The 10,097-nt window shown below is 38.8% G+C and overlaps 1 protein-coding gene across 1 annotated transcript in view; it reads left to right on the top strand.

The window, feature by feature from the left end:
- The first annotated feature begins 620 nt into the window (after positions 1-620).
- Positions 621-10,097, top strand: part of adipor2 (adiponectin receptor 2) — a 28,775-nt gene continuing 19,298 nt past the window's right edge. The window contains exon 1 of the mRNA XM_046072252.1: positions 621-777. The gene's annotated coding sequence lies outside the window, so the exon portion shown is untranslated. The remainder of the gene's footprint in view (positions 778-10,097) is intronic.

Here is a 10,097-nt window from a genome sequence, read left to right as displayed (position 1 = left end):
TGAAGATTTGCCATTTTGATCAATCGTTTAAGTCGTATATTAAGTAAAATCCCAAATATTTGCGTTCAGACCATTTCTTAAATGTCAGGAGTTACTGTTTTTCTCTGACTATATAATTATGAATCAAATATCTGGACTATTGGATGACACAGGATGATGCAATTTGAAGACAACACTTTGGGTGTTGGGGTGGTAATCTTTCTTTCCTTTTTTTTGACATTTTAAAAATTAAACAACTTACTCGATTGTTGGTCATTGAATGACCAAACATTGTTGAAAGTTACTCTATTTCCACATGGCAGCTGCAAAACAAGTTTCCAACTGAAACACTGCTGGCTACACAACTAAAACAGAATTGAATTTAAATACAGTGACACAACTCACATCATATTTCATAACCTATCTCAGATATTTGTTTCAGCTCACAAATGTTGCTATATCCACTGATTTAACACACATTTCTGGCACATAATTTGCCACAGCAGTTTAAAAACTACAACAATGTTGCTTAATCTCTATAATGTCGCTTCCTGTTCCTGATCGTCAGTGACTGGTCGGTTTATTCTTCGTTGTGCAATCTGATTGGCTATCGGCCGTCATGCGAGCGGCGTCACGCAGTGATTGCCTCCCTCCGACGTCGCCTAGTCCAGTCTGGTCTAGCCAGAATCAGTCACCGTTGAGAGTAACGTTAGAGAGGAGCAGAGCAGCCAACTTAACTCTCTGTTAACAGTGTTACACGACCCAAAGGACGGATTCCGTCTGAGACATCAGGACCAGGTGAGTAATACAGCTGACACTGGCCTCCATTGGTTGTTATCCTTGTTCTATTTTGTTTCAGGCTGTTAAATTCACCCAGGACTTTTCCTAGCGTAACGTTAGCGCCTATCTGAATGTAACCTGCCAGCTAGCAGCTTTGCTATCCAGCTAATTCTGGCTGTCAAAACAACAGAGAGCAGCATAATTTGCTAGCCAGCGAGAAAGCACAGGTATACTCTCTGTTTACGAGGCGTTATCACTCATATGGAGGCGGTATCTCGTGTGTTAGGTCGACGTGGTAAGCTGTCAAAATAAACACAAGCTCTGTTACAGAGTTTTCTTGCTTCTTGTAGCAGCTGGTGTTAGCTGACTAGCCAGCTCGCTAGCTCGGTGTAAACAAACCATCATAGTCTGTCGATGGGCAGCAGTCTGCTTCTTAACACAGCCTGGGTTAGATGTAAGGTGAAACATTTTTGCAACAGTTTAAGTCAAACAAATACAAACGCTCCTTTGTGTGTGGCCTGAGTTGGAAGTATTTTACAGATTGGCGCTGTCAAGAAGGAGGTAGTCTGGCTGGAGTTTGGGGTTTCTTTGTCTTGCTTGCTCGCCAGTGTTGTGTTGACTCCTCTGAGCTCTGTGTGAGTTTAGAGCATAACGTTAGTAGAGTGTGGATGAAATCGCTGCCATGGTTGCGCACTTGTTTTTGGATTAGAATGGTTGAGAGAGCCTATATTGTCGTAAAAGCAAATTTATTTAAATACTTGACAGTCCTGTTTTCCCTCAGCTTGGTTTATTTTGGTATCCAGCTATGTTATGAGTGTTTCACATCAGGACTGCTTTCTGTATAAGCTACCCTTTGGACTATGCTGTAATTATTTCATAACCAAATAATGTTCATAAGGAAGATATAAGTTGCTTTTCTGTGTTTGAACTTCAAAGACTTGATCTGAGCCCAATCCCTCTGCTTTATGTAAGTCTGTGGGGGCTTAACACATATTTCACACAGTAAGCCATAGTACGTTTTTTAAAAAGCAGTTTTATTGAACATTTGCTCTGCGAAGAAGCTAGTATATTCAGTATTTTCCAGCCAATATTCACTTTTTAACCAAATAAATTAGGATTTCTGCGAAAAGGGCTGCTGATACATAGACATAAAGTACTGCTGTGTGCCCATCCCATTTTCTGTTCTGTTTGCCACAAAGCATGATGTCATATTATAAATATTTTATGGGCTGTGTTGCTGATAGCCTATTTGTCTTGAACCCGAACTTTATATGTTCAAAAGCCCTCCTAGTCATCCCCCCAGCTCAAGATTAGCCCATGGATATTTCATGGAGCAGTGTCGTAGCTGGTATTTGTGTTGAAACCCACTCTGCATTTTTAATCTTGCAGTTTGACCCTTTGGGTTTTCAAAGTGTAAAACTTAACGGGCTCAGAAAAAAACTTAAGTTTGTGATCTGTAAAATATAATTAAGAGCATGTCGATGTACTTCTGTGTCAAAGCCCATATAGGGATGCAATTCCGATTTTTTTTTATTTTATGCAAAACAACAGTGTTCTATAAAAAAATCAAGTACCCACAGTATGTTAACCGCATAGAGTTTCATTTATCTGATTCATCTAACCAGGAAATTTGCTGTCATTTCCTGTTGGAAGATATTGATTTGCAATTATACAAATAATGAACTCAGAACTTCCATCGCTTGAGCTGATGTGTGCATCGCGTCTCTTTGTAGTTGTGGCTATTAAGCTGTACGTCATATTTTTTACTGGAAGTACAACTCTCTAGAGAATTTAATGTATAATGAAGTCAGTCTTTGACAGTGTGCCAGGCAGGAGAGGAGAGCAGCTAAACATAGCTGCTAAGAATAGTAGAGAACTGTCAGTGCAAAATTGATTGATCATAAGACAGAGTAGCTGCTGCTCTCTTTCTTTAATATTCCTCTTCTTGTCTCCATTTGTGCCCCCCCCTCCACAAAATATCAAAACAGGGCTAGTTGTGTGTGCGTGTGTGTGGGGTGTACAAAACAAAAAGGACAAAACACGCCTTTCTCTCAAATGGTTTGTCTTTGAACATGTACGCACATAACAACATTTGCATTATACCCAGCTAAATTAGCCTGTCACTAGAAGCATCTTACGCCCATAGACTGTATAAAATAAGTCACCATGATGTCACCCATTGGTTTGTGGACTAGTGTTTTGAAGCCTCTAGTTTGGCATTTTGAAACCAGAAGTGACCTGATGTGACCATATTTAGACAAGAGGGTGGCGCTAGCTACCTTGGTTGCAGCCGTAATTCACGTTATCTGTGATATTAACCGGGATGCTAATTTTGGCGAGTGAAAAAACAGACTTAAAACAAAATGTTCTAACTGGAAAATTGAACAGCTGACTCCTAAAAAGCTTTTTCAACAGCGCAGAAACGAGTTGCCTCTGTCCTGATTGACAGGTCACCATGGTAGAGACTTGACGATCACAAGACAGCCACACCCTAAAACATAACCTGCTTTATTGTCATTTTTCCTGTAAATGGGACCATTATTACAAAATGAACACCATGCTGTATTGAAGAAGACTTAAAACTAACGCTTCAGACCATAAACTCATTTGGAAAGTGTTTACTGAGGGAATAAATCAGCTGAGAAGTAGGGTCATTTTGTCATTAAATCCAATGCAATCTGACTTATTTTTGCTACCAGTGGAGCTGCCGCTTGCTGACACCGCATTGGTATCACTTTTCAGACCCGGAGGTTCCCAATTGCTTACGCCCCAATCACTGAGCATAAATGGCATTAACAGAAATAATATGTTTTTCTCTCTATGTAACAGTAATCTGAATAAAATGATTTTGGTGACCTCTGCCTACAGCTAAATCGTAGAGTTAGCTAACAAAATAGCCTATGGTTTTGACCCTTGTGTGTTTTGTTCAGCCTGTGTCATGTTGCAGAGACAGAAGGCACTGATGTCTTAATATAGTTCATAGCTTTAGGTCCCTTCTTCAGAACATTTAGGGGACCTATTTTTATCCTTGTGCAACGCACCTTTGCATTACCACCCAGTGCTTGAAAACCACTGCATTTGGTTGCACTGTATTAACCGGCAGAGCCAACAGCACACCACTGACCTTGTGGTCTGTGTCTGCTCTGTTTTCAGATGGTTGGTGGTTCAGTACAATTTAGAGACTAGGAACAGTGTCTTAATATCTTTGGACAGGATTTAACCTGTGTTAATGTTAGCCTAGGCATTCTATAGTGGAACATTTACACATTTTACAGGACAATTTGATATATTCACGGATTCTCTGCTTTACCTAAGTGGGGTTAAGACAAACTCTGCAATCAGATAGATTTTTTAGCCTTCATCACCAACAACTGAAGAGTTGATAACTTGGTAAAGTAACACGCAGTGCCACCATGTTTTTATGTGGATCGTTCTTCCTTTGCACATGCATCTATGCCACTTTCTGTGATTATGAGAGCACTTTTCTTTTCTAGAGGTGAAAATAGGTCTTTTATTTTTTTGTATTTGTTGGTGGATGTATTTTGGCTCTCAATCACATCCTCAATATAACTCTATGGGGAGTGGCATGACTTGCATATAAGGATTTTGGTACCTGCTCTTTTGGGCAAGCAACCGCTTTTAAAAAGGGTTTGTTGAAATTGTTGAAAATAAGTATGACAGAGTGTTACAAGGGTTATGAGTTTGTTTCACATCAAACCAAATCGTTGACTATGACGAATCACTCCATCTCCTCTGGAGAAGGACACCTGAATGTCTCGCTAACATATCATCTGTGCTTATGTATGTATGTGTAATCTGTCATGGTATTTTTCTCTAATCTTCTGATGAAAGTAGGAATGTCTTAGGAACAGGGTGTTGTGGGGACACAGAGTTTTAGCCTGTGGCATACCTGTGGAATATTTCTCTGGTAAAACCACCTCCCACCATGTCAGGCAAGCGTGAGTGTGTATACTTGGTAGTAAGTGTGCAATGTGGCTGCCTGTTTGTGTATACTGTGAATGAGAGGAAAAGGGCGTGCATGTGCTTGTGTGTGGTTCACTCGACACTGGTTCTCTTTGTTTATCTGTCCGTCATAAGACTGCTGGCACCCGCATCAGTAACTCACTGTTGTACCAGGAGTGAGCGGTCACCAGGAGACACACACTTACATAGACAATAAATAAATATATATATATATATATATATATTGTCTGACTAGAAAAACATGCTAAACTGGCTTGCAAATATTCTGAAGTGTCTCTCATTAATTTTCTCATAAAGCAAACCCCATCCATGTGAAGCCGCCAACGGTTAAATCAAATTATACAATTATTTTCACTGACTAACTTTTAGGTGTAGCAGCATGGAGACAGAGAATGAAAGGTGTGTTTTCAGTAATATTATGGTAGGGTGGGTGTGTATGCGTGTGGCTATGTTTAAGTGCAGGTCTCGTTAAGACCAGATAGACCCAGTGAACAGTAAAAGCAGTCATGTGGTCTCAAACAGCAGGTTTGGATCATTGTAAAGCTGCCCCGAATACAAAGGGAGGCCTATTCACACCCCACACCCCCCGCCACATGAACACACACTGCATAAAGCGCCATAAAAATGTGAAGGGCACCACCAAATGAGAGAGTTTGACTCCGAAGTGACTAATCCAATTTTTGTGGAAAGAAAATGTCTCCAACTCTAAAAAATAGTGCATGGATAGCAGGACACCTTAGTTCACAAAACAGTAACAATTTACTAGAGCCCTACTGATATAGGTGTTTGGGGGCCGATGCTGATATTAAAGTGAAAAAGAGCCGATTTATGAGCCAGTATTTTGATTTTAAGAATGATTTGGATAGTAGACCCCTTTACTATATAAACTACACTTAGAACAGGCTGATATAGAAAGCTGGTATGTATGTGGGCTATAAAACCGTTTCCTAAATGGATTATATTAATAAAATTGATTACAGTCTCAAAAAGTGAACATGTAAACAATTGCACATCAATAAATATTTGCTACTGGAAGGTGCAACTTTTTCAGCCATCTGTAAACAGAGAGAGTGAGCGAGAATAAGCAAGTGTATTTTATTTTACACATAATCTGCCATAATTTCAATGTAGCACATTCACATCTAGTTCAGCACTTTACCAGCACTCTTTAATTCTAATCAAAGCTACGTGAAACCATTTAACCACCGTCGGTATATATCGGTCTAGGATACAGTGAGCTGCTGTTGAATGCATCTAATACTACAAGAATGTCTACAACGAGGACCTGCAACTTTGCGATTTCATTTAACTAACATTATAACTACAACCAGAGCCGTTACGGCTCTGACTACAGCGTTTCACATCTACAACGTCACAAAAAGAGGAGCTACTGGAAGCCATATTAGATTCTTTTTCAGCTCACATTTATTTACATGTCCACTCTGGTTTAATCATTTCACACACCCCGACTAATTGCAGACAGGCTGCAGACAAATATATTTAGAATAGAAACTATAGTTTTAACGGCTCATTACGACGTTAGCGTTCCTCCATTGATAAATACGGCATTAGCTTTGTGGCTAATTTAGCAATGGGCAGTGTTAGCTGCTGTAACGTTGCGTGATTTTAGAGAATATTTAGAAGTGATGAACTAGGGACAAATGTGGAAAAATCTACAGTTACGTCTGTCAGCAGCTTCCAACACCCAGCTACCGTAACATTAACCTGCTCTACAATTTACCACCCAAAAGGTCATGTTTTTCATGAGCATAAAGTCCCCATAAGGTAAAAAAGCTTTGTGGTTATTTCAGTTCAGAGGGTGATAATGTACAGGTTTATTTTGCTTTTTAGGGACAAAACCACTGGGACAAAAAAATAAAATAGAAGTTATTGACCTCAGTGCTACTTTTCTTTCTACTTGAGTAAGCGAGACCAAGGGCTTAAGATATTGACAAGTTTAACAAGAAAAGAGTCTTCACCATCGCTGACAAAATCCTAAATTGATTAAAAGAGTCTTACACACTCCCCTCTCATCACCACTACCATCCCACACTCAGCCTGACTTTTAGGTAAGGTGTAGATCTTTTTGACTACAGATATCAGCCAATTAGTGTTCTAGATTTTTCAATTCATATCAATTCTAAATATTTGAAATGGTTTCAATACTAATTTTCGGTAAAGGTACACATCGATACACAGGTACCAGCTGTACCAGGTAAGCTTTCCCACTCTCTCTTCTCTACAACAGTGAGTTGACACACACACAAAGCTGCAGTGTTTTAATTATTGTTAATGTTTACTACAGTCATTCTGCTGTTCTCTGCTACAAGAAAAGAAAAGTCGTGCTTCATTGTCATGTAATAGCCTTGTTAATGTTGCTTAAAGGGCAACGTGCAAAATGTGGTGTCACACAAAGTCAATGTTTGTGGCAAGAACAAAAAAAGATTCTGCTCCCGGTCGAAGTGTCTGTGCTGTCGACTGTGCATTGGTTATTCAAGTAAGTTATCATGGCTTCTTTGAATTACAAAGTGACGTCCTTTACAGAAAAACTGATATATTAAATTAGAAGAGCTAAATAGCAACAGCACTTTTTATTAAAATGTTCTTAATTATAACAAGTAGAGATTGAGACACATTTGTGAATGTTCTTGTCTTTATTCTCATAAGCATTATCTTACGTAGTTATGGTCTTCTGTACATTCAGGAAGTACCCAATGATCCATCCAAAACCCTACGATATATATTTTTTTAATATATCAAACGTTTGGTTAAAATTTAAATAAACATGGTCGATGTTTCAATTCCAATATGGGAAAAAAAAAGTCAAAATGTTTAGATAACAAAATATCTTTATTATTTTAAGCATTAACTTTGACTTTGTATTTCATTAAAATAAAGTATTTTTAACTGAACATTTACAAAGTAAATGCATACAATAAAAATACAACAATCCACAGTCATTACATGCATTTTCTTGTAGATGCTGTGGTACTTGACACTCCTTAGTTTTCTCTTAGGTCATCTTTCCCTTTATTGCCAGAGACAACAGCATGCATGCAAGCCTTTGTATTAGAGACAAATGATATCAAGGTTTAATGATAATTTTGGTCCAGACCATTCCAGTGATGTATCCATAATTTGTCTTCCTCCTACCTTTCAGCTATAATTATCCTTGCTTTTATGGTTCATCTTAGGTCGTGTCATTGCTATAATCATTCTGATTAAAAAATGTAAAAATGATGTAAAAATGTCACCATATAGTACAAATGTTGTGTGTGTGTGTGTGAAGGGAGAGCAATGGATGCACTGTGTGACAGTATTTTTTTATAACTTTCTCTCGTGCTGTGTCGGAGAGAGAGAGAGTAATGACATAGCAGGTGACAGGCCATCTCTGAAGAAGTGACTCAGTCAGTGAGCACACATTGTAGGGGAAAAGGGCATGTTGCTTGACAGCCACCAACGTTCACAACACAAGAACCTGCAGGCTATATTGAAACAAGTTAAACAGGGATGTTGCAGCATTGCTGTGGAAGTTGATAAACATCATATACTGTGGGGATGAACGATTAATCGTGAACGCGATTAGGCAATCGTGAAGACGGCGATTAAAATGTAGGTTAATTATACTGCAGATATACTGTTATAGATTCATGCCGTTGTCATCCTTGTGTGACAGATCTGCTCGCCAATCACACGCGCCATGCTTCTCCTGTTACGGTCCTACTCACCAATCAGAGCGTGTACATTTTACAACAACAAACGAAACTAGAGGAAAACGTGGGATAATGGCGCCAGCCGACCGACACAGGCAGTGGCTGTGCCGCAGTTTTGTTCGACATCAGCTCACACTGAAGTGTTTCAGCAGTGGAGCGTTTAGCCTACACGTTGTTAATCTGCCATTTTGTGTCCATCAACTACAGATATCATCTCTCTGTGAGCCCGTTACATATCCACATGGAGCATTTCAGAATAAGAGCGTTTTGTCTGTCTGATTTTGCTGACTTGTTCAGATTTGTTCAGTTGTCCTTGATTTTTGTGCTTCTACTATGAGTAAGTAGGCTACGTAGTTAATTGTTTCTTTTTTGGTCTGTTTTAACTTTGTTTATTGTTGTTGTATGATCAAAAATAGACTGGCAGTGAATATTGAACTTTTAGCAAAACTTCAATTAAGAAAACAGCAAATCGAATTGTAATCACAATATCTGGCAGAAAAATTGCTATTAAATTTTTTTCCCCAAATCGCATTTTAGCATTTTTTGTAAATCTTAAGCAGTGTGCTCACTGTAATGTGCAGTAAATGGCCTAAATATAGAAAATGTAAGAGGTATAGGTTTGACTTTATATGCTAGATCTCTTTAATGTGATCCCTGTTGCAGCCAAAATTTTGTATTTGACTTAAAATTTAAACTTGTTGTCCTTTCCAGCGCACCTGTTTGAATAAATCACTGATTAGGATTCCCCTTAGCGTCTAACAGCTGCTATATAAAGATTATATTTGCAGAGATATGAATGCAAATGTTGTTTGTGGGTATGTCAAACAAGTTCATAAGGGTCTCTAACTTGCAAAAATGATTTTAACATGGGTGTTAGTCTTTCACTGAATATTAAATGTTTGTAAAACATGCTTATCTGTCTTTCCTCAGCTATTCATGTAATCTTCCTCTCTCTTGTCTTCATTTCTCTCCATATTTCTCTTACTACTCAGGATTTCAAACATTGTCCAACATGTGTGTAAATGGCTTTATGTTCTTTCTGTACATAGACCAGTTACACAGTACTTGTACTGTCTGTTTGACCTTTGTCCTACATTTGTAAAGGAAAACACTGCGATCTTTCAAATAGTCTATGACCTACACCTAAATGTGTCAATACACAAACACCCACACACTTGTGCAGTACCCTGGCGTATTTGCGTGTCTCACAACCAGACAATGCTGCAAAGCAGGTTTAGTGAGTAATAACTTCCTGTCTAACATAACATAACAATTTTTATTTTTTTTTTAAACCTTCTCTGTCTCCTTTAGTTAGAAGAAGTTACACTTTCACCCACTTCTGTTCCACTGACTTCGTCTGCAGTAAACTTCCTCATAAAACACATTTTCTCTCCCCTGGCTTCCTTAACTCGTTTTCAGGCAGCATTCACTATTACTGAGGCGACCCGACGAAGCTCCCCTCATGTATTACACAAAATGATATAAGTGGGATTTTATAGTACAAACGATCACAGCCATGGCAGATGGGCCGCTTAACCTAATGTGGGTACCCAGTCCAGTTTACGAGCCAGAAATGGGTACTTTTTGCTTGTTTTTCATTCCACTTCCACATTTTTAGAACTGCTGCCCAGATTCACCACA

The sequence above is a fragment of the Micropterus dolomieu genome, linkage group LG16, assembly GCF_021292245.1.
Source record: "Micropterus dolomieu isolate WLL.071019.BEF.003 ecotype Adirondacks linkage group LG16, ASM2129224v1, whole genome shotgun sequence".
Classification (NCBI taxonomy): domain Eukaryota; kingdom Metazoa; phylum Chordata; class Actinopteri; order Centrarchiformes; family Centrarchidae; genus Micropterus; species Micropterus dolomieu.
The sequence above is the reverse complement of the archived record's forward strand: the minus strand, read 5'-3'. Positions and strand labels throughout refer to the sequence as shown.